This window comes from Tursiops truncatus, chromosome 19 (assembly GCF_011762595.2).
Source record: "Tursiops truncatus isolate mTurTru1 chromosome 19, mTurTru1.mat.Y, whole genome shotgun sequence".
Lineage (NCBI taxonomy): Eukaryota > Metazoa > Chordata > Mammalia > Artiodactyla > Delphinidae > Tursiops > Tursiops truncatus.
In genome coordinates this window covers 57,964,372-57,986,907 of record NC_047052.1, presented here as the reverse complement: position 1 = coordinate 57,986,907, position 22,536 = coordinate 57,964,372, and the positions used below count along the sequence as shown (strand labels likewise).

At 42.3% G+C, this 22,536-nt stretch overlaps 1 protein-coding gene and 1 non-coding gene across 2 annotated transcripts in view; both read left to right on the top strand.

Annotated features, from left to right (window-relative positions):
* Positions 1–22,536, top strand: part of ZNF606 (zinc finger protein 606) — a 52,604-nt gene that overhangs the window by 12,472 nt on the left and 17,596 nt on the right. The window contains 1 exon segment of the mRNA XM_073796742.1: positions 9,301–21,560. The gene's annotated coding sequence lies outside the window, so the exon portion shown is untranslated.
* TRNAG-CCC (transfer RNA glycine (anticodon CCC)) lies at positions 14,705–14,777 on the top strand. The gene has a single exon. It is a non-coding gene; the product is annotated as a tRNA-Gly (tRNA).

Here is a 22,536-nt window from a genome sequence, read left to right as displayed (position 1 = left end):
GGTGGGATTAAAATGTATACTTCAGGGTGTCCAAAGAATCAAAATAGATGTTGATATAAGGTTGGGTCTCCTCTTCCCGCAGGATCGAAGAAAGTTGTGTTCAGGTTTCGATCAGTTAATAGCATGGTGATTCTGGCTGCTAGGACAGGTAAGGATAGTAGAAGCAATACTGCTGTGATTAGTACTGAGCATATGAATAGTGGTGTTTGGTACTGGGTTATAGCGGATGGTTTTATGTTGATGATAGTAGTGATAAAATTAATAGCCCCGGGCTTCCCTGGTGGCGCAGTGGTTGAGAGTCCGCCTGCCGATGCAGGGGACACGGGTTCGTGCCCCAGTCCGGGAAGATCCCACATGCCGTGGAGTGGCTGGGCCCGTGGGCCATGGCCACTGGGCCTGCGTGTCTGGAGCCTGTGCTCCGCAACGGGAGAGGCTGCAGCGGTGAGAGGCCCGCGTACTGCAAAAAACAAACAAAAAAAATTAACAGCCCCAAGAGTTGAGAATACACCAGCTAAATGTAGAGAAAAAATAGTAAGGTCAACTGAAGCTCCTGCGTATGCTAAGTTTCCAGCTAAGGGTGGATATACAATTCAACCTGTACCCGCACCGGCTTCAACTATTAATGATGCTAGTAACAATAGGAAAGAAGGAGGGAGTAATCAGAAACTCATATTGTTTATACGGGGAAAAGCCATATGGTCGCCCCAATAATTAGGGGTACTAGCCAGTGGGCCGTTACTACCACGTTGTAAATTTGGTCATCTCCGAACAGTGTTCTGGGTTGGCCTAGTTCAGTGCGAATTAATAAGCTTAGGCCAGTGCCCACCATTCCGGATCAAGAGTCAGATAGTAAGTATAAAGTACCAATGTCTTTGTGGTTGGTTGAGAATAATCAGCAATTTATGAATATAGGTAAAATGGCTGAGCAGGCATTAGACTGTAAATCTAAAGACAGAGGTTAAGTCCTCTTTTTGCTAAGTCCCCTGGTGAATTGATCATTTTGAATTGCAAATTAAAGGAAGCAGCTTCAACCCTGCCGGATTTCTCCCACCTTTTTTTTTCTCGTGGCTGGAGAAGTAGATTGAAGCCAGTTGATTAGGGTATTTAGCTGTTAACTAAAAGTTCATGGGAGATGTATCCCTCCCATCTAGTGAGGATTTAGCTTAATTAAAGTGTTTGATTTGCATTCAATTGATGTAAGATACAGTCTTACAATCCTTATTAGGCAGGAATTAAGTAAATTGTACTTGCTTAGGGCTTTGAAGGCTCCTGGTCTGGTTTAACCTAAATTCCTACTCTAGGATTGACAGTATTGGTGTGAGAGGTAGAAGTATTGTGGATACTGCGATTATGGTTGGTAAAAGGATTATTTGTTTTGTAGAGTTAAATTGTCATTTTATCTTCATGTTGTTTGTAGAGGGGAATAAGGTCAGTGCTGTGGAGTACGTGAGTTGTATGTAGAAGTACAGGTTGAGCAGTGCTGTGGTAGTTATGAGTGTGGGTAGGATAATAGTATTGTTTTTTGTTATTTCTTGAATAATCATTCATTTAGGCATGAATCCTGATAGTGGTGGGAGTCCTCCTATTGAGAGTAGGAGGGCAGTACATCAAAATGCTTATATTTTATATAAAGTTCTCCAAAGATAGTCCAGGTAAGCACGTACAAAGCGAACAGCAAGTCACTATGACCCCTACAGAGTTGGGAAAGAATGCTGTTCTTTTGTTTTCTTTGCCGCGCTGCGCGACATGTGAGACCCTAGTTCCCCAACCAGAGATCGAACCTGCGCCTCCTGCATTTGAAGTGTGGAGTCTTAACCACTGGACCGCCAGGGAAGTCCCAAGAATGCTGTTCTTTTAAGAAGTTACGTTTCTAGAGTCAGAAGAAAGGGAAAAAAATTGATCTTTACCGTCAAGCAGGCACTCCCATCTTTGAGGAGCTCTGGTTAATGTGTAATGCAGATTCACGCTGCACATTAGGGAGGGAGGGAGAAGGCCCAAACAAACACAGATAATTTTACGTTTAATTTTTTCTTGTCCTGCCTTAAAATATAAATTTTATTTCATCACTGTGAACTTGCTAAAATCACTTACATGTTCTAGAAATTTGTTAGTTTCCTTGGATTTCTTACACAATCATGTCATATACAAACAAAAAAAATTGCTTTACTTCTTCCTTTCCAGCCTTTATGTTTTCCTTATTTAATGTTAACTATACTGACTAGGATCTCTAGTACTTAACAGTGAGACATGCTGTCCTTAAGAGTACAGTCCAGTAAAGTTTTAGAACTGTATATTTATGTAACCCATACTCTAATCCACACATAGAATATTTTCATCTCCCGATATATTTCCTTTATGTCCCTCTCCAGTTAGTACCCCCAGAGGTGACAGCCATTGTTATATGATATCTGTCGCTTTAGATTATCCAGTACAATCTTGAATAAAAGTGAGAATGGACATACTTGCCTTGCTCATGATACCAAGAAATAGCACTCAATATTTCACCATTAAATGTGATCTGATGCCCTTTATTTGATTGAGGGCAATCGGATTGAGGACACTCTATTCCTAGTTTGCTGAGTTTTTATCATGAGTGGGCATTATATTTTATCAAATACTCTACATGCATGTATTGTCATGATGGTATTGTTTTTACCTTTGTTCTGTTGGTTTCCCCACTTGACTATTTTGTTCCTTTTTCTTGGTTTAATTTGCTTTCCTTTTCCCTGGCTTCTTGAGGTAGAAGCTTAGGTCATTAATTTTTTTTTAAGATTGATTTATTATTTATCTATTTTATCTATTTTTGGCTGCATAGGGTCTTAGTTGTGGCACGCGGGATCTTTGTTGAGGCAGGCGGGATCTTTCCTTGTGGCCCGGGCTCTTCGTTGTGGTACTTGGGCTTCTCTCTAGTTGTGGCATGAGGGTTTTCTCTTCTCTAGTTGTGGCGCACATGTTCCAGGGCTCTGTAGTTGGCAGCATGTGGGCTCTAGTTGAGACGCGTGAGCTCAGTAGTTGGGGCATGTGGGCTTAGCAGCCTTGTGGCATGTGGGATCTTAGTCCCCTGACTGAGGATCGAACCCGTGTCCCCTGCATTGCAAGGCGGATTCTTTACCACTGGACCCAGGAAGTCTCTGGGTCATTAATTTTAATCCTTCCTTTCTGATGGTTGCATTTATAGCTACACATTTTCCCTTAAGCCTATTTTAACTGCATCCTGCACATTTTCATATGTTATATTTTCATTAGCGGTCAGTTCTTTGAATATATGAAACCGATTTCTTCTTTGATTTGTAAAATACACTGTTTAATTTCTAAATATGAGGAGATTTTTATTATTGATGGCCAGATTAATTCCATTGTGGTCAAATAACATATCTGTATGTATCCAGTCCTTTTAAATTTATTGAGAAATGTCTTTATGAGACAGCATATGATCTATTTTAGTGAATGTGTATTCTGCTCTTGTTAGGCATAGTGCGTGATAAATGTCAATTAAGTCGAGTTGCTTAGTTGTGTTGCACACTTTATTCTCATGGATTTTCTTGTTTGCTTGTTCTGTCAGCTGCTGACAGAAGAGTGTTAAAATCTCCAACCATTACTGGATTTCTTTATTTTTTTAAATCAATTCTTTTTTCTTTTTCTAGTTTTATTGAGATATAATTGACATGTAAAATTGTATTACATTAAGCTGTACAACATTATGACTTGATATATGTATATATTTTGAAATACCACAATAAGTTTAGTTAAAAATCTATCACCACAGAGCTATAATTTTTTATTTCTTGTTATGAAAACTTAAAGTTTTTATGAAGCTAGCGTAACTTTATTTTTTTATTGAAGTATAGTTAACTTACAATGTTATATTAGTTTCAGGTGTACAAAATAGTGATTCAGTCTTATAGATTATATTCCATTTAAAATTATTACAAAACAATGACCATTTCCCTGTGCTGTGCAATATATCCTGTTGCTTATCTATTTTATACATAGTAGTTTGTATCTCTGAATATTTTTTATCAATTTTTGCTTCATGTATTTTGAAGCTATGTTACTGGGCTTAATGACATGGCAGATTGTTCAGTCTTCCTATTGAACATACACTTTTTTTTTTTTAATATTTATTTATTTGGCTGCGCCGGGCCTTAGTTGCCGCACACAGGATCTTCAGTGCTACATGCGAAGATTGCATGTGGGATCTAGTTCCCTGACCAGGGATCGAACCCAGACCCCCTGCATTGGGAGCACAGAGCCTTAGCCACTGGACCACTAGGGAAGTCCCACATGTCTTTTTCTTCATTTTTACTTTCAACTCACCTGTTGAAATGTTAAAGTGAGTCTCTTGTAAACAGCATTTAATTGGGTTTTGTTTGTAATCCATTTTGGCAGTCTTATTTCTTAATTTGTTCAGTAAATTTGTATTTATTATATACTGATATGTTTGGGTTTATGTCTGCCACCTTGTTATTCTGTTTGTCTCCTCTGGTCTTTGTACCTTTGTTTTTCCATTCCGCCTTCTTTTGGATTAATTGGGTATTTATTCCATTTCATCTCCTTTTATTTCTTCTTAGCTTTATGTCTTTGTAATATTGTATAATCTTATGTTTTATTTTCTCTAAGGTTAACAATACAAATTTTATTTTATAATAATCTACCTGGAATTAATATTATGCCACTTAATGTAAGAACTTATATATTAGTATAATTGCAGTTTTCCCTGTTGTCGTATATATCACTTTTTACATATTATATAAGTCCATTATGCATTTGTTTTTCTTTTTTTTTTGCGGTACGCGGGCCTCTCACTGTTGTGGCCTCTCCCGTTGCGGAGCACAGGCTCCGGACGCGCAGGCTCAGCGGCCATGGCTCACGGGTGCAGCCACTCCGCGGCATATGGGATCTTCCCGGACCGGGGCACGAACCCGTGTCCCCTGCATCGGCAGGAGGACTCTCAACCACTGTGCCACCAGGGAAGACCTATGCATTGTTGTTATTCTTGCTTTGTACGGTCACCAGCATTTTAAAGAAATTTATAAGTAATTTTGTACAATATTTTTTTCCTAGTTAATTAGTTTTGGGGTTGCTCTTCATTCCTTTCTGCAGACCCAGGCTTCTGTCTTTGATGGTTTCCTTTCAGGCTAAAAAACTTACTGTACCTGGAGGAGACTTCAGATGAGTCTGTCATCATTCTGAAGTCTTGGCTGCTTCTTCTGTTATTCCAGCCTGGATGAGGCTCCCACATGTGTCTCACTTCTCTCTGGGAGGGAGGTGCAGTTCATGAACTGTTTTTAAGGGAGCAGAGAGCATCTACAGGAAACAAATTAATGAGATTAGAACTGATGGTTCAGTTCCTGTGTCTCTGGGTTTGGTGCTTTAAAGTTTAAACCCACACTGCCTGTGACCTTTCACTTTTTTGATTCTGTTTTGGCAAGTGTTTAATACGGGCTCAACAAAAAAGTTACATTAAAAAAATGGAAATTAAGTGGGGAGGGGGTAAAATGGAAATCTGGTTTTCATGTATAGTTTCCCCCCAGAGACTGTCATTTAGAATGACGTTACTAGCTGTATTTATCATACATTGAAGTGTGTAATGACATGCTAAAAACTATGATGTCAAACGTCAGAATCATCAGATTTTCTCTGCAGGTTGTTGCCCTTGAACAGTAAACATCTATTAGGGTAAGGACTACATTATCACCATATCTGGCTTCTTTATTCTCAGTTCAGATTACTTAACTCAGTAAATATTTGTTATATATCAGGTTATATATCTAACAGATGTAACATGCCAGATTTCAGTGCTTTGCAAATACCACCATCCAAGTTACTTCTATTATTATGATCTTTCTTGTACTGATTCGGTTCTAGCTTTCTTACTTATCATCACGTATCAGTAATTTCTCCCCAAGATCAGACTGCCGTTACCCTGGTTGAGATTGAGGCAGACATATACAATAATTGACACTTTGCTTATTTATACAGATGATGAGTCTCAGTCATTATTTGTTAATTTTACTAGATTAACTCTCAGAGGGTAACCTTATGCTAGAGTTTTGAGGTTGCTTTACTATCACCATAGAGTATTAGCAACAGAAATTACCTGTAGATAAAAAATTAACATCGATGATAATTGATTTAACAAACAGAATAGTTTTTGAAAGATAATAATAAAATTTAAATGCTAATGTTACAAATATCAGACCTTAGGGATAGAACATTTGCCAGGAAATAAATGCACATACCTATACTCCTGCTGTTATGAAGGATAATGGTGGAAGGGGAGAGGCTTCTATTTAGACATGTAATCTTCTAACCCAGGTTATGCAGGCAGCTGATAGAAGCCAGTACTAGTAAGGAATGTTGGCTGAATGCAGTAGTGAAAAGATAGAGGGTCAAGAGTTAAAAGACAACATCAGCTCGTGGCTTTTCCTCCATTTTGTTAAACGATGTTCAGTTTCAGGTACCTGCTTTGTTATTGAGTTTCATCATCAGTATTATGTTAGTTACCTTTCAGTTTTATTGTTATATCATTTCTTATGACTGTAGAGTGATAGGGAATAAACTACTCTATGTAAAAACAACAACAAAACATGCTGTAGTATTTCTTGTGATATGCTCAGATGATGAAAAATTCTCTCCACTTTATGTGTGTGTGTGTGTGTGTGTGTGTGTGTGTATGTGCATGCGTGCCTAAAAATGTCTTTATTAAGCCTTCATTTTGGAAGGATTTTTTTCTTGGATATAAAATTTTAGGTTTTTTCTTTCAGCTTTAAACGTAAGGTAGATAGCTAGTGGGAAGCAGCCGCATAGCACAGTGAGATCAGCTCGGTGCTTTGTGATCGCCTGGAGGGGTGGGATCTGGAGGGTGGGAGGGAGGGAGACGCAAGAGGGAAGAGATATGGGAACATAATGTATATATATAACTGATTCATTTTGTTGTAAAGCAGAAACTAACACACCATTGTAAAGCAATTATACTCCAATAAAAATGTGGGGAAAAAAAAAAGATGTTTGTCTTGGGGCTTCCCTGGTGGCGCAGTGGTTGAGAGTCTGCCTGCCGATGCAGGCGACACAGGTTTGTGCCCTGGTCCGGGAAGATCCCACATGTCACGGAGCGGCTAGGCCCGTGAGCCATGGCCACTGAGCCTGAGCGTCCGGAGCCTGTGCTCCACAACGGGAGAGGCCACAACAGTGAGAGGCCCTCGTACCGCAAAAAAAAAAAAAAAAAAAAAAAGGTGTTTGTCTTTTGTTTCCTTGTTTCCATTGTTTCTTGTGGGAAGTCACCTGTTTTCCTTCTTGTTGTTCCATGAATATAATCTGTTGTTTTCTTCTGATTACTTTTAAGATTTTTACTTTTTATTTGGTTTTCAACAGAGTGTGATGTTTTAGGTGAGGTCTTCTTTGAAATGATTCTGTTTGGAGTTTGCTGAGCTTGTAGGATCTATAGGATGGTGCCTTTAATCAATCTAGGAAAACTCTCCCACATCTCTTCAAATATGCCTTCTGCTGCTTTCTGTCTCTCTGCTTTAACATTACACGTTACACGTTAATCCTGTGTCAGATGCTCTGTTTTTACATTCTTTTCACTTCCTTTGTATCATCATAAAGTTTCCACCTACTGCCTTAATTCACAATCCTTTCTTCTACTGTGTCCAGACTGCAGTTAAGTGCATTCATGGTTTACGTCAGATATTATATTTTTATTTAGTTGTAGAATTTTTTTGGGTTCTTTTCTTCTTTTTTTTCCATGAAATTATTTATCATGTTTATAATAATTTTAAAATCTTTTCCTGCTACTTCTGATGTTTGGGATATCTGTTTTTGTTGACTTTTTTTTTCTTGATTATGTGTCACATTTTCCTGATTCTTACATTTCCTGATTCTAGTCATTTTTTTTGTGTACTGGACACTGTGGATGATACCTTGTAGGGAATATAGATTGTTATCTTCTACTAAAGAGTGTGAATTTTGTTTTGGTAGGCGGTTAAATAATTACAAATCACCTTAATCCTGATGAGGCTTGGTTTAGGATTGATTAAGGTAGAGTTACTTTGATTTTGCTTAATCCTTGGGTGTAGCCCTTATTCTTGGGCATGGTCTTTCCTTCTGGGATGTAGCTTTCTAGGGTTTCAGCTGAATGCCTTGGGTGCTTACTGATGTTCTTTTGCCCAAGCTGGGTCAGAACTCTAATGCCTCCCAACACTGTGTAACTCCTGAAACCTCTGCTCAGAAACCTAGCAGCTGTTCTTTGCCAGGTCTTTGAGAGCCTTTTCCGATACATTTGCAGTTAGGGTCCAGCTAAGGACTCATGGAGAAACCCACTGCAGGTTTCTGGGTCCCCTCCTTTGCTCTGCTTGACTCTGCAAAGCCCTCCTCACAGACAATTCCATAGCCTCCTCCCTGTGGACAGGAATGTAAGGCCTCCCCGCCTGGCAGGAGCACAATTGTGTACCCTCTGTCCACCTCACAGACATGTCCCAGGCACCCACAGAGCTACCAGTGCTGTGCTGGTGTCTGGGGAAGAGCAGACAATAAAGGACCAAACGAACAAGGTGATGTTAAATAGCACTAACCAGTGCTGAGCAGCAGATAAAACAGGACAGTGAGCTGGAAAATGAGGAGTAACCCATGTAGGAGGGGAGGTCAGAGAGGGTCTCTTAGAGGAGGTTACCTGGGAGTTGTGACCTGAATGATGAGAAGAAAGGGAAGGGTTGCTGTCACCTGAGACCTTGGGAATCAAAACAGACAGGCCTCAAACAGACAGGAATTGTGTGTTAATGGGGGAAATGGTCACTTACAGGGAGAACTAAAGAAATCCAGCAGAAAATGGAACAAGGAGAGCTGTGGTAGTTTGACCCTGATTCTGAGTGCTTGGGAGGATCAAGAGGTATCCTCTTGACATTGTGAAACTTGTTTGTTAGGAAGGTTAATATGATGTCAGTTACAGGAGGAATGGACCTAACTAGGGAGATGGATCAGAATTTGGAGATATCTAAGGATTAAAGAGGGGTGGCTGTTCAGAATATTTTATGTTGGCGATGTCTGCTTATTCCATGATGTTTCCCCTAATATGTCTTCTCCCCCTGTTTTGCTGATGACTTTTTTAGCTGATCAGTCTTCCTGTGGATTCCTCTTGTTCTGTGTGTACATTTTGTGGCTTCTCTTCTCAAAGTTCCATCTGTTCCCTTAGTTGATATTTAAAAACATCTACTTGTATTGTGCACATCTTGTTGCTTTTATCTCATCATTCTCACTCTAGGAGTTTTTTTTTCCAAGCATCTGTTTTTCATTTCCTTCCAGCATGGAAGCAGACCTAAAAGCCAAGAGTCACCATCAACAGAGGCCATTTCTGGTGACAGATTACCCAGCAGCATGAACCTGGAAAGATACACAATGGGTGATTCCTGGTGTTCTACCATAGCAGATGACTGGAAATCTGAGGATGAATCCGAAAAGCAGAAGATGTACAGTGTTAGTGTGGGGCCAGTGGAATATGAACAAGGGCAACTAGTGACCCCGGATGGGGATTGGTAAAATGCTGAAGTTGTGGGGAAATGCAGCTTCTATTCCGACTTTGTTTCTTCACAGAGATTTCTTATCAAAGAACATTTTAATAAACTGACTCAGGGGTTCACAGTTTACAGCATAATTTTGTTTTTCAGAATCATCAGGAAATCTTGGTAGAAAAGAAATCTTGTAAAGGCAATCCATGTGGAAAAGTCCTGGAAAAATTGTGTAAGTTGAATGAGCATGGTAAATATACCAACCAGAGCATATGCTTTTCTACACATGAGGTAATTAATACTGGAGAAAAATGTTATGGATATAAGGAAAGTGGGGATTTTTTTGCCCATAGGTCACACCTCTCTCAGTTCATGAGATCTCATGGTAGGGAGAAGTCCTATGAATGTAATGAATGTGGGAAAGCCTTTAAGAAGCTTTCATCTCTTTCTCACCATCTAAGAAATCTCAGTAGAGAAAAAGCCTATGAATGTAACGAATGTGGGGAATCTTTCTGGCAGAGTGTTCACCTCATTTTGCACCAGAGAATTCACACTTTTGAGAAACCTTATAAATGTAATAAATGTGGAAAATCTTTTAGCCAAAATTCTCACCTTAATGTACATCAGAGAACTCATACTAGAGAGAATCCCTATAAATGTGATGAATGTAGAAAATCCTTCAGTGGACGGTGTAATCTTATTGTGCACAAGAGAACACATACTGGAGAGAAACCCTACAAATGTAATGAATGTGGGAAAACTTACAGTTTTCATTTATCCTTCACTCAACATAAGAGAACACACACTGGAGAGAAACCATATGAATGTCATCAGTGTAGGAAAGCTTTCAATCAAGGTTCTAACTTTATTGGGCACCAAAGAACTCATACCAGGGGGAGGAAATTACACATTTCATTTTAATTCACAAAAGCTGTACAAGTATATGTATATTTTGTCTTTTTTAACCATTTCCAGAGAAGGGCTGAGACTGGGTGGTATTTGATACCTGGGTAAATTGCCAATGAAAAATAATTAGTAAAATCAAAACTCCCTTCAATAATACTAGTTAATACAATCAACCAGTGTGGGAAAGGCCGTTGCTGAGAAGTCAGAATAGGTTGATGATATTTGACTCAAAGACTGAATGTACTATTTCAAAGAGCCAGAGTGCTATGATTTACTTCTTTGTTCTCCAGTGCTAGAAAGTTAGGGTACTTTTAATTTGTTTCAGGAAGTCACCATAAACTGTTATTATGAACACTGTGTAGAAATACGGAAAGCACCTGTAATGTGTACTGAGAAGTGTAGAATTGTTGTGGCTGTGTTATCCTATGTGTGCATCTGGACAAGGGCTTAGAAGAAAACAGAAATGAACATAGCTAATTTAATAAGAGTCTGGGAATACTGGGCCTTTTTATGTTTCTCTAAAAATTGGTACAGTTTTACAACAAATAAAAATACAAGGAGGAGGGGCTTCCCTGGTGGCGCAGTGGTTTGAGAGTCCGCCTGCCGATGCAGGGGACACAGGTTTGTGCCCCGGTCTGGGAGGATCCCGCATGCCACGGAGCGGCTGGGCTCGTGAGCCATGGCCGCTGAGCCTGCGCGTCCGGAGCCTGTGCTCCGCAGTAGGAGAGGCCATAGCAGTGAGGCCCGCGTACCGCAAAAAAAAAAAAAAAAAAAAAAAAAAAAAAAATACAAGGAGGAGAAAGAAGCTCAAATGTCAGTCTGAATCATTAGAAATGGGCGCACTAAGGTAGCAAAAACAAGAAGAAATGGAAATAAATTTAGTGCTAAACACAAGAAATTAGAAAAAAAATATTTCTAATCAAGGCAGAAACAAGGATGTAATAGTGATAAAAGGAGAAAATACATGGTAAAAGATGATTCTGAGAAAAACAAACTATAAATTCCAAACTAACAGGATCAAGAAAAATAACACACAGATTTGCACCATTGGGAATGAAAAGGGAAATAAACATAGAGAAAATTATATCATAAGATTTGTACATTTTTGTGTTAACACACCTGAAAAACTTAGACGAAAAAGATAGTTTTCTAGAAAAACATAATATTGACTGAAGAAGACACAGAAAACCTAATAGACGAAACATTTCAGAATAAATTGAAAAAGTTCTCAGGAAATTACTCCACAAAATTTCAAGCCCAAGCTATTTTACCACTGAATTATTTCCACCTTCAAGAAATAGAAAATTCTTTGATATACAACTATTCCAGAACATATAGAGAGTTGAATGCTACCTCTTTTGTGATACCAGTCTGTCAAAGCTCAAAGAAAGAAAAAGGCCAATATCTCTCAGGAATATTAATGCAAAAGTTCCAGATCAGACATTACAGCGAGTACACCTGGATTTAGGAACAATCACTCCAGTAAACAGGTACTTTGTATTAGGAAATATACGACTACCATGCTCCATTTTAATCAAGCAGTGGGGAAAAACAAGTCATCTCGATGATTAATGAAAAAGAAGCTGATAAAACTTAATATTTATTATTTCGGGGGAGAAAAAAACCCTGGTAACGGAAAAAGTATTTTTGTTTGTTTGTTTTTGCGGTACGCGGGCCTCTCACTGTTGTGGCCTCTCCCCGTTGCGGAGCACAGGCTCCGGACACGCAGGCTCAGCGGCCATGGCTCACGGGCCCAGCTGCTCCGCGGCATGTGGGATCTTCCCGGACCGGGGCACGAACCCGTGTCCCCTGCATCGGCAGCCGGACTCCCAACCACTGCGCCACCAGGGAAGCCCGGAAAAAGTATTTTTATAATATGATGATATCAGGCTTAATGGTGGCACTAGAGCTGAGGTTGGCAAACTAGGGCCCACAGGCCAAATCTGGCCCATGTGTTTTTGTAAGTAAAGTTTTGTTGGAACATAGCATGTACCCACTCATTTCCATGTTGTCGGTAGCTGCTTTATGAGGTAGAGTAGCTGTGAAAGAGGTCGCATGGCCTGAAAAGCCAAAATGCCAGAAAAGCTTTGCCAATTCCTGATCTAGAGCCGTTCCTGTTCCATTCAGGAAGGACCAAGGCAAGGTTGCTCACCAGTCCTTATGTATGAGCAGGCAGTTAACAAAAGGAGTACATATGGACAATAAATACATGGAAAAGTGTATGAGCTCATCAATAATCAAAGAGATATAAATAAAAATGATAAAAGTATATACTTGGGCACCTGTTATGAGGTAGGCAGTATCCCAAGCATTCAGTCTAAGTAACCTCATTTAATACAAAAATCCTAGTAAGGAAGTTCTGTTTAGACTGCAGAAAATTCAGTCCCAGGAGGCTAACTGACAGGTAAAGACTGGCAAGGATTTTAAAAGACTGTGTTGGATGTAGGCAAAACTAGTAGGGAAATTGACCCTATTATTCAGCACCCATGGATGGTTATATGGGTGCCCCCTCTTTATAGGGTGGTCAGGTTAGAAGTGTCCATATGTAAAGTATGCTCATGAGTTGATTCAGCAGTCTCACCCGTGGAAATAACTGCCCAGTTATGAACGCACACGGCCCTAGGACCTTTGTTATAGCACGGTTTGTAACAGCAAAATAAGAAATGCTCACCAATAGGAGAATGTTTAAGTAACTGTGGTGCAGAAATTAAATGGCATATTGTTGGGAGACAAAATTAGGCTCATAACAACCTGGATGATCCCAACTCTATGAAACCATAAATCTCAGGGGAACTCTGTGGAAGAATGTCACCCACATGTTGACATTGATTATCTATGGGTAATGGGACTTTTAAGCAATGTTTGCTCTACCTTTTCCTAAGCGATTTTGTTTACAGTGAATGTGTACCATTTGATACACATGCAGCTTACTTATTCAGCACAGTTCCCAGAATAAGTAACTTCTCAGCCTGTGTCTGGTTTCTGCCTGCCTCTGAATGCTCCCACCGTAGCACTGTCCCAGGTGTTCACCCTGCTTGGCTTGCACTGGCCCTGTTCTGGTTCCTGGAATCTTGGCAAGGTGCCTGCAAATGTTTTTCCCTCCATCTGGAACCACAGTCCACCCAGCATAACCTTTGGGAAGCTGAGACCCATCCTTCTGGTCTGGGTTTAGACATCACTTTAGAAAGGACATTCATGACCAACCAGACCTAGCTGATCCTTCGTCATACCATTTATCAGAGTTTGCAAAGATTTGTTTACCTGTTTATTCTTCAAACAGCAAGTAGAATTCCTGCTGAAACGTTAACTCCTGTCATGCCAGCCTCTGTGGAGAAAGTTCCTGTGTCTTCCCATTTTATCCAGAATTTAAGATTCAGATCCTTAACATGGAAAAGCTTACTGGGGCCCTCACCTGTGATTCTCCCCCTGACTACATTTTAATCACAGAGGTAGCTTTAAAGAAAATGACAACATCAAACTTGTTTCCAGTGAAGATGTAGGAGTGCATGAACAACCTTAGCTCCCAATGTAACAATGAGTAAAACAAAGTTTAAAAATTATACTCTCCTATGGTACACTACCAAAGAGGGGCTGGGAGCAAGGAAGCCTTGATGCATTTCAAGGAGGTGGCCCCTTCACAGGTGAGCACGCTGGGGACAAGCAACTTGTCTGGGTGCAGGTAGGCCTCAAAATTGGCTAGAGCAACTCTGAACAAAGAAGGAGAGAGCAGCAGAGCCCTGGACAACAGTGAGCGGGTGGAACAGAGCCCCAAACTTGGGGCAGGAAGAACTCCAAGTGCAAAAGTAATTTTCTCATCCTGAGAATCCCCTTAGCCTAGAATTTTGCTGTGTACCCAGAACAGTGAAGTGCTCATATCTTAGAGGCACCATTGAATCATTTTTGACAAATGCATATCAAGACACAACATTTCTATTACGCTAGCAAGTTCTTTCATGTCCCTTGCCTCAACCTGATAAAAGGCATCTACAAAAACCTACAGGTAATATCACACTCAATAGTAAAAAACGGAATGCTTTACCTCTAAGATGAGAACAAGACAAGGATGTCTGATCTCACCACTTCTATTCAACATTGTAATGGAGGTTCTAGCTAAGGCAATTGGCAAGAAAATGGAATAAAAGGAATCCGTATTGGAATGGAAGAAGTAAAATCTGTTATTTACAGATTAACTGATCTTCAATGTAAAAATCTGATGGAATCAAAAAAGAAAAAAACTATTAGGACTAGCAAGTGAGTATAGCAGGATTGCACAATACAAGATCAATATTCAAAAATCCCTGGTGGTCCAGTGGTTAAGACTCTGCACCCCCAATGCAGGGGGCCCAGGTTCGATCCCTGGTCAGGGAAGTAGATCCTGCATGCTGCAACTAACATAGCCTACATGCCGCAACTAAAGATCTGGCACGTGGCAACGAAGATCCCACATGCCACAACTAAGACCCAGTACAGCCAAATAAATAAATAAATAAATATTTTTTTAAAAAAATTGCAGGGAGCTCCCTGGTGGTCTAGTGGTTAGGGTTCAGCACTGTCACTGCCATGGCCTGGGTTTTGCTATAAAAAGAGGAATATTTTCAGTGTTATTGGCCACAGTGACTTTTTCTTGTTGTTGTTGTTAATGATGTTCTTTTAGAGATTTTATGTGAGAATAATTTCCTTAGGTAAATATCCAGTTATTTTGGAAAGATCTTTTTCCATTTTGTTTTTGTTGTTTTTTAAACAGTTGAAATAACAAAAATCCTAAGTACTCAAAAAAATTAATTGCAGAGAGTTCCCTTGTGGTCTAGTGGTTAGGATTTGGTGCTTTCACTGCCGTGGACTGGGTTCAAATCCCTGGTGGGGGAACTGGGATTCCTCAAGCTGTGCGTGCAGTGGAAGCATGGAGTCCTGTCTTTTACTTTGTTTATGGTGTCTTTTGAAGAAAAGAAGGATTTTTAAAAATGTCTTTTTTCTTTCATTGTTTGTGTTTTATGTCTTCAGTTCAAAATCCCAACTACGTTTGGGTCCTAAAAATAGTAGCTTGTATTTTCTCCTAAAAGACTTTCTAATCAGCTTAATTGCAATATAATTGACACATAATAAAACTGCACATGGACTTCCCTGGTGGTGCAGTGGTTAAGAATCTACCTGCCAATTCAGGGGACACGGGCTCAATCCCTGGTCCTAGAAGATCCCACATGCTGCAGAGCAACTAAGCCCATGCGCCACAACTACTGAGCCTGTGCTCGAGAGCCTGTGAGCCACAACTACTGAGCTCATGCGCTCTAGGGCGTGTGTGCCGCAAATACTGAGCCTGCGTGCCACAACTACTGAAGCCCTTGTGCCTAGAGCCTGTGCTCCGCAACAAGAGAAGCCACCACAATGAGAAACCCGCGCACCGCAATGAAGACTATCCCCCATCACTGCAACTAGAGGAAGCCCGAGCGCAGCAACGAAGGCCCAACGCAGCCAAAAAATAAATAAATAAAAATAAACTGCACGTATTTAAAGTGTACAATTTCATAAATTTTGACCTTTTTAAAAAAATTTTATTTTTGGCTGCATCGTGTCTTAGTTGCAGCACGCGGGATCTTCACTGCGGCATGCAGGATCCTTCACTGGGGTGCGCGGGCTTCTCTCTCTAGTTGAGGCGCACAGGCTTAGTTGCCCTGCAGCACGTGGGATCTTAGTTCCCTGACCAGGGGTCGAACCTGCGTCCCCTGCATTGGAAGGCAGATTCTTTACCACTGGACCACCAGGGAAGTCCAATTTACTTTTTTTTTTTTTTTGCGGTACGCAAGCATGTGGGATCTTCCTGGACCGGGGCACGAACCCGTGTCCCCTGCATCGGCAGGTGGACTCTCAATCACTGCGCCACCAGGGAAGCCCCCCTTGACCTTTTTTTAAAAAATTATTTTTCTTTTGGCCACGCCATACGGCTTGTGGGATCTTAGATCCCCTATCTGGGATTGAACCCGTGCCCCCTGCAATGGAAGCGCTGAGTCTTAACCACTGGACCTCCAGGGAAGTTCCAATTTTGACGTTTAAATCTGTAAAACCATCACCACAATCAAGAAAATGAATATGACCATCACCCCCGCACGTTTCTTCATGCCCCTTGAAGTCCCTCCTCCTACCTCTCCACATCCTTCCCCATTCCTCTGTTCCCAAATGACCACAGGTCTGCTTTCGGTTACTATAGATTAGCTTGAATTTTCTAGACTTGTATATAAATGGAATGATATGTTGCATACTCTTTTTTTGGGGGGAGGGGGAACTGGCTTCTTTTACTTAGCATAATTATTTTGATATCCATCCATGTTGTTGCATGTATCAATAGGTCATTCCATTTTACTGCTGACTAGTATTCCATTTTATGGATCTACCACAATTTGTTTATCCAGTCATTTGTTGGTGGACATCTGGGTTGTTTCCAGTTTGGAGCTATTACAAATAAAGCTGCTATGAACACTAGTATAGTGTACAAGTCTTTGTATGGACATATATTTCCTTTTCGATAAATAGGATTAAAACATCTGGATCATACAGTAGGTGTAAGTTCAGCATTTTAAGAAACTGTCATTTTGTTTTTCAAAGTGGTTATACCATTTTACATTCCCATCAGCAAAGTATGAGAGTTCCAGTTCCTCCACATCCCCATCAATATTTGGTATAGTCAGTCTTTTTGATTTTTGCAACTCCAGTAGATGTGTATTGGATTCTCGTTGTGTTTTTTTTGTTTTGTTTTGCGGTACGCAGGCCTCTCACTGTTGTGGCCTCTCCCGTTATGGAGCACAGGCTCTGGACACGCAGGCTCAGCGGCCATGGCTCATGGGCCTAGCCGCTCCGCGGCATGTGGGATCTTCCCGGACCGGGGCACGAACCCACGTCCCCTGCATTGGCAGGCAGACTCTCAACCACTGCGCCACCAGGGAAGCCCTGTTTTTTTTTAAATAAATTTATTTATTTAATTTATTTATTTTTGTCTGTGTTGGGTCTTTGTTGCTACGCGTGGGCTTTCTCTAGTTTTGGTGAGCAAGGGCTACTCTTCATTGCGGTACGCAGGCTTCTCATTGCAGTGGCTACTCTTGTTGCAGAGTATGGGCTCTAGGTGCGCGGGCTTCAGTAGTTGTGGCACGCAGGCTCAGTAGTTGTGGCTCACGGGATCTAGAGCGCAGGCTCAGTAGCTGTGGTGCATGGGCTTAGTTGCTCCGTGGCATGTAGGATTTTCCCAGACCAGGGATTGAACCTGTGTCCCCTGCATTCTTAACCACTGCGCCACCAGGGAAGCCACTGATTGTGGTTTTAATTTATATTTCTCTAATTACTATTGATGTTGAGCATCTTTTCAAGTGCTTGTTTGTCATTTGCCCATCTTCTTTCATGAAAATATTTTACTCTTTTTTCAAAAATTGGGTTCTAATTGTTGATCCACTTTAATTTTTGTACACGGTGTGAGTTAAGGATCAAAGTTCTTTTTAAAAAAAAAAATAAAGATAGATATCCTGTTGTTCCAGTACTACTTGTTGCAAAGGCTATCCTTTTCCCACTGTGTTGCCTTCTGTGCCATTGTAAAAAATCAGTTATCCATAGATGTATGGGTTTATTTCTGAACTATATATTCTGTTTCATTGATGTATCTGTTTATACCAATACCATGCTGTTTCGATTATGTACTTTATAATAATTTTTGAGATCAGATAGTGCTAACTCTCCAATTTTCTTCATTTCTGAGTTGTTTTTATTATTCTAGGTCTTTGCATTTTCATATGATTCCATGTCTACAAAAACTCCTGCTGGGATTTTGATTGGAAATGCATTGAATCTATATATTTGAAGATAATTGACATCCTAACAATATTGAGTCCTCTAACATATAAACAAGTATATTTCTCTATTTGTTTAGGTCTTCTTTAATTTCTGTCAGCAATATTTTGTTTTCAATGTATGAATTCTTCACATCTTTTGTCACATTTATCCCTAAGTATTTCATATTTTTTGATGTTGCGGTAAATGGTATTTTTACTATTTTCAATTTCCAGTTGTTCATTATAAGCATATAAAAAGGCAATTGTTGGGACTTCCCTGGCTGTCAAGTGGTTAAGACTTTGCATTGCAGTGCAGGGGGGTGCAGGTTCGATCCCTGGTTACAGAGCTAAGATCCCACATGCCTCATGGCCAAAAAACCAAAACATAGAACAGAAGCAATACTGTAACAATTTCAATAAAGACTTTTAAAAAATGGTCCACGTCAAAAAAATAATCTTTAAAAATAATGCAAAAATAATAATAATGCAGTTTTTAAATAATGCATTAGGACTCCATGCTTCCACTGCAGGGGGCCGGGTTCGATTCCCTAGTTGGGGAACTAAGATGCCACATGCCACACGGAAAAAAAAAACAACACTGAAAGGATAAATCTTTCCTTATATATGGAGCAAAAAATGCAAGTTGCAGATGAAATCTTATGCATTTATGTGAATGCAAAACGTGCTTTGTATTGCTTTCGAACACAGGCATGTAAAGTTTCAGGAAATGTATGGAGTGATCCACATCTCATTCAGGATAGTGGCTGCCTCTGGAGGAAGGGGGGTTTCTATTGGCGAGGGAAACACAGGTGTTTCAGCCTGTAGGTTGATTTTTTTTTTTTCAGCTTAGGAGTGTGTTCACAGGGTTTCATTGAATCTCTGACGAGTTTACTATATTTTACATGTTTTTCTTAAAAGAAAAACGAGCAGACGTCTAACGTTAAATTCCAGAGATGTGAGAATTTGGATGCTGAATGGTGAACTGGTGGCAAAGAAAAGCTGTGGAAGGGGGAGCTTCTGCATGGTCACCAGCAGTAAAGAAGCATCTTGACGTCCTTCTGGGGGGACTCAGAATCCCATAGTGTTGACCTTAGTGACTCTTGGACTCTTAGCTGGAGAAGATGAGTTAATCCTAGGATTTGAGAGCATAAGGTAACTTCAAGTCTAGCTGACTTGTGCTAGTTATTATACTATTGGCGACCCTACAACCCAGTTCATAAAATACCCTACTTATTCCAAGTAATGTATCCTGGACTCCTCCTCCCTTTACCTTAAAAAAAAGAAAAAAATTAATTAAGTTTTATTTATTTATTTTTGGCTGCACTGGGTCTTCCTTGCTGCGTGCAGGCTTTCTCTAGTTGTGGCCAGTGCGGGCTACTCTTCATTGTGGCGTGCAGACTTCTCATTGCGGTGGCTTCTCTTGTTGCAGAGCATGGGCTCTAGGTGCGCGGGCTTCAGTAGTTGTGGCTCATGGGCTCTAGAGCGCAGGCTCAGTAGTTGTGGCACACGGGCTTAGTTGCTCTGCAGCATGTGGGATCTTCCCAGACCAGGGCTCGAACCTGTGTCCCCTGCATTGGCAGGTGGATTCTTAACCACTGAGCCACCAGGGAAGCCCCCCCTTTACCTTTCATTCTTATCTGGTTATGAGGAAATGGAACCAGCTGAAGCCCTTCACGTGGCATGGAGTGACCACATTTTGGGCACCTCTCAGAGGAAGGGCATGTCCACAGACAACCTAGATTCTCCTACTGCTCTGGTCTCTCCCCACTCAGAAACCTCAGTAACAGCCCAGACGTAGCCCAGACTTCCATAATGTGGCATCCAAGATGGCTGTTCGCCCCAGCGTTTGCCACCTCGTGACAGAGAGAACAAGGTAGGATCCAACAAGCTGGGGTACCTGAAGTAGGAGAGGGCCTGGGTATAGGGAAGCAGTATCATCACACACCTGTAACCCACTCCCCACCGGGCCCTGGTGAACTGCTCTGCATTGAGAGGCCTCCTCCATGCCCTTCCTTGTTCTGGGTATTACAGACTGGACCGCAGCCCATGATGCACAACCTTTAACCTACTGCCTGTTGGCGCTACCTTTTGAACGCTAACATTTCCACAATCTGACCACGGATCACCACCCACGTTGATTACTGCATTGGTACAAAGGTCACTCTGGTCCTTCCCTCACCCTCTTTAACTCTGCTCTCCACACAGAAGCCACAGTGAGTGATCCTTTGAGGAGGCCAGAGCCCATGACTGCTCTGCTCAGAACCATGCCCTGGCTCACAGCCAGAGCCATTCCGATGCCCCTAAGGCTCTCTGCAATTGGCCACTCTCTGACCACCATGCTGTCCCCCCAACTAATCAGTCGAAACTAGGGTGGAGAAATGAACAGGCATGGCGAATAAGGAGCAAGGAGGAAGGGGCTAGGGAGCTCTGAGCAAGGGTCACCCCCAACACAGCTGGGAAGGAGGCCTCGGTCCAGCGGACTCAAATTCGTCTCGGTAACAAGGAGTAGGGCTTCATATGTGAGGGGAAGCTCAAAATTAGGTTCCTTGTCCCAAAAGGGTATCCTAACAACCACTTCCTTACAATCTTTTAACTACTGAACGAAAAGGAAAGTGCTCAGACTTCAACCAAGTTCCCACCGCTAAGTGCGGCTACAGCAAGCCGCCGTTTTACGGACGGGCAAACTGAGGCTCGCCGACCGGCGATTTACCGAGGCCCCCTACCGTCAGGCAGCGGTGGCTGGGGAGCACGGTCCGCCGCTGGGAAACCACCGCCCGCCTCGCCGAGGTCTCTGGCACGGCGGTCCGGGTAAATCCCTAGAAGGAGGAACTCGGAGGCCGAGCACCTCCAGGAACTTGCCAAGGTCTAACCGGAAGCGCTCCGCCTGGAACTACCACTCCCAGCAGCCTGCGCGGCGCGTCCCGGTCGACGCCGGGCCGGGGTGGGTGGGGGGAGCGACCGCCATTGTCCGCTGCTGAGGTGAGGCGGTCGCCCAGTCCGTGGGGTTGCTACTGCTGCTGCTGCCGCTGCTGCTGCCGCTGCCGCTGCCGCTGGCCGGGAGGTCGGGAGAACGGGTGGAGAGAGCCGACGCCTACACTCGCGGCGGGCGCGACGCCAGGGCAGGTCCCTCGGCCCGCCTACGGCCTCGCGGCCGCGCTGGAACAACTGGGCGGGCCTGGGTGAGCTCTGCGCGTCGGGCCTTTGTCCTCCGGGCGGGAACCCCAGACGCACGGGCGAGCCGGGCCGAACGTCCCCGGCGAAGCAAACGCGAGCTTGTTAAGTCGCCCGCGAAGAGCGGCGGGCACTGGCCCTCAGGGGTGCGAGGCCGGTGGTTGCGAACCAGGTGAGTCCGGCCGTTCCCGGGACGGGCTGAGAGCATCGCACCCGCGGCAGGGTTGCGGAGGAAATCCGGGGCGGGAGGCCAGGAAGCAGGAGGCGAGGACCCCTCCGAGGCCGTTCCGGGGAGTCTACCTTTCCTTCCCTGGCGGGCGTTTCTCGTACGAGTCCGTTCTCATCTGACGCAGAGGCAAGTCAAAAGTGGGTTGGGAACAGCCCAGGGCTCCTTTAAACGTACAGTGACCGAGGACTTTGTCAAGTTGCAGGCAAGAGTGCAGAATACTCAGTGTGCCGACTTGGAGTTCGGGCGCAGATCCCGGTGCCCCTGGTGCCCAGTGGGCGTCCCAGCGCTTTGTGCACTCTCCCAGGAATCCGCAGAGCTCTGCCAATGGGCGTCGGGCCCTCAGAGAGGTGCGGGACTTGCATAAATAAGCCTAGAACTTAGGGAGTTGGGGATGGTCTGGGCTCCAAACCCGGCTTTCTTTTGGCCTCTGCACCAGCAGAGACAGACAGACTTGGGCCTGGTAGGTCTTCCAGGTGGATTTTTTTTTTTTAAAGATAAAATTTACGTAACATAAAATTAACCATTTAATCGTACAAGTCAGTGATTTTGTTGTGCTTTCAGAACGTTGTGCAGTCATCACCACTATATAATTCCAGAACATTTTCATAACAACCCCCAAGGGAAAAACCCCTGAACCCATTAAGCATTCATTCCCCCGTTCCTCCTTCCTTTCTGCTCTAGACAGCCACTTACATGTGAAGGTTGTACGTAGATTTTATAGTAATTTTCGTTAAATCAACAGAAAAGCTACCTTGTCCTTGTCAGTAGCTGTCTCTTGAAAACTGTTGACAAATTTCTGCTCTCTTATTCTGGAACGTGCCCATTTTTCAGCTAATTCTTGTCACCCTTCATTTCTCTTAAGAAATTCTGTTATGTTTTTGACATGTAAATTGTATTCTTATATTGCTCTGTAGGAGTC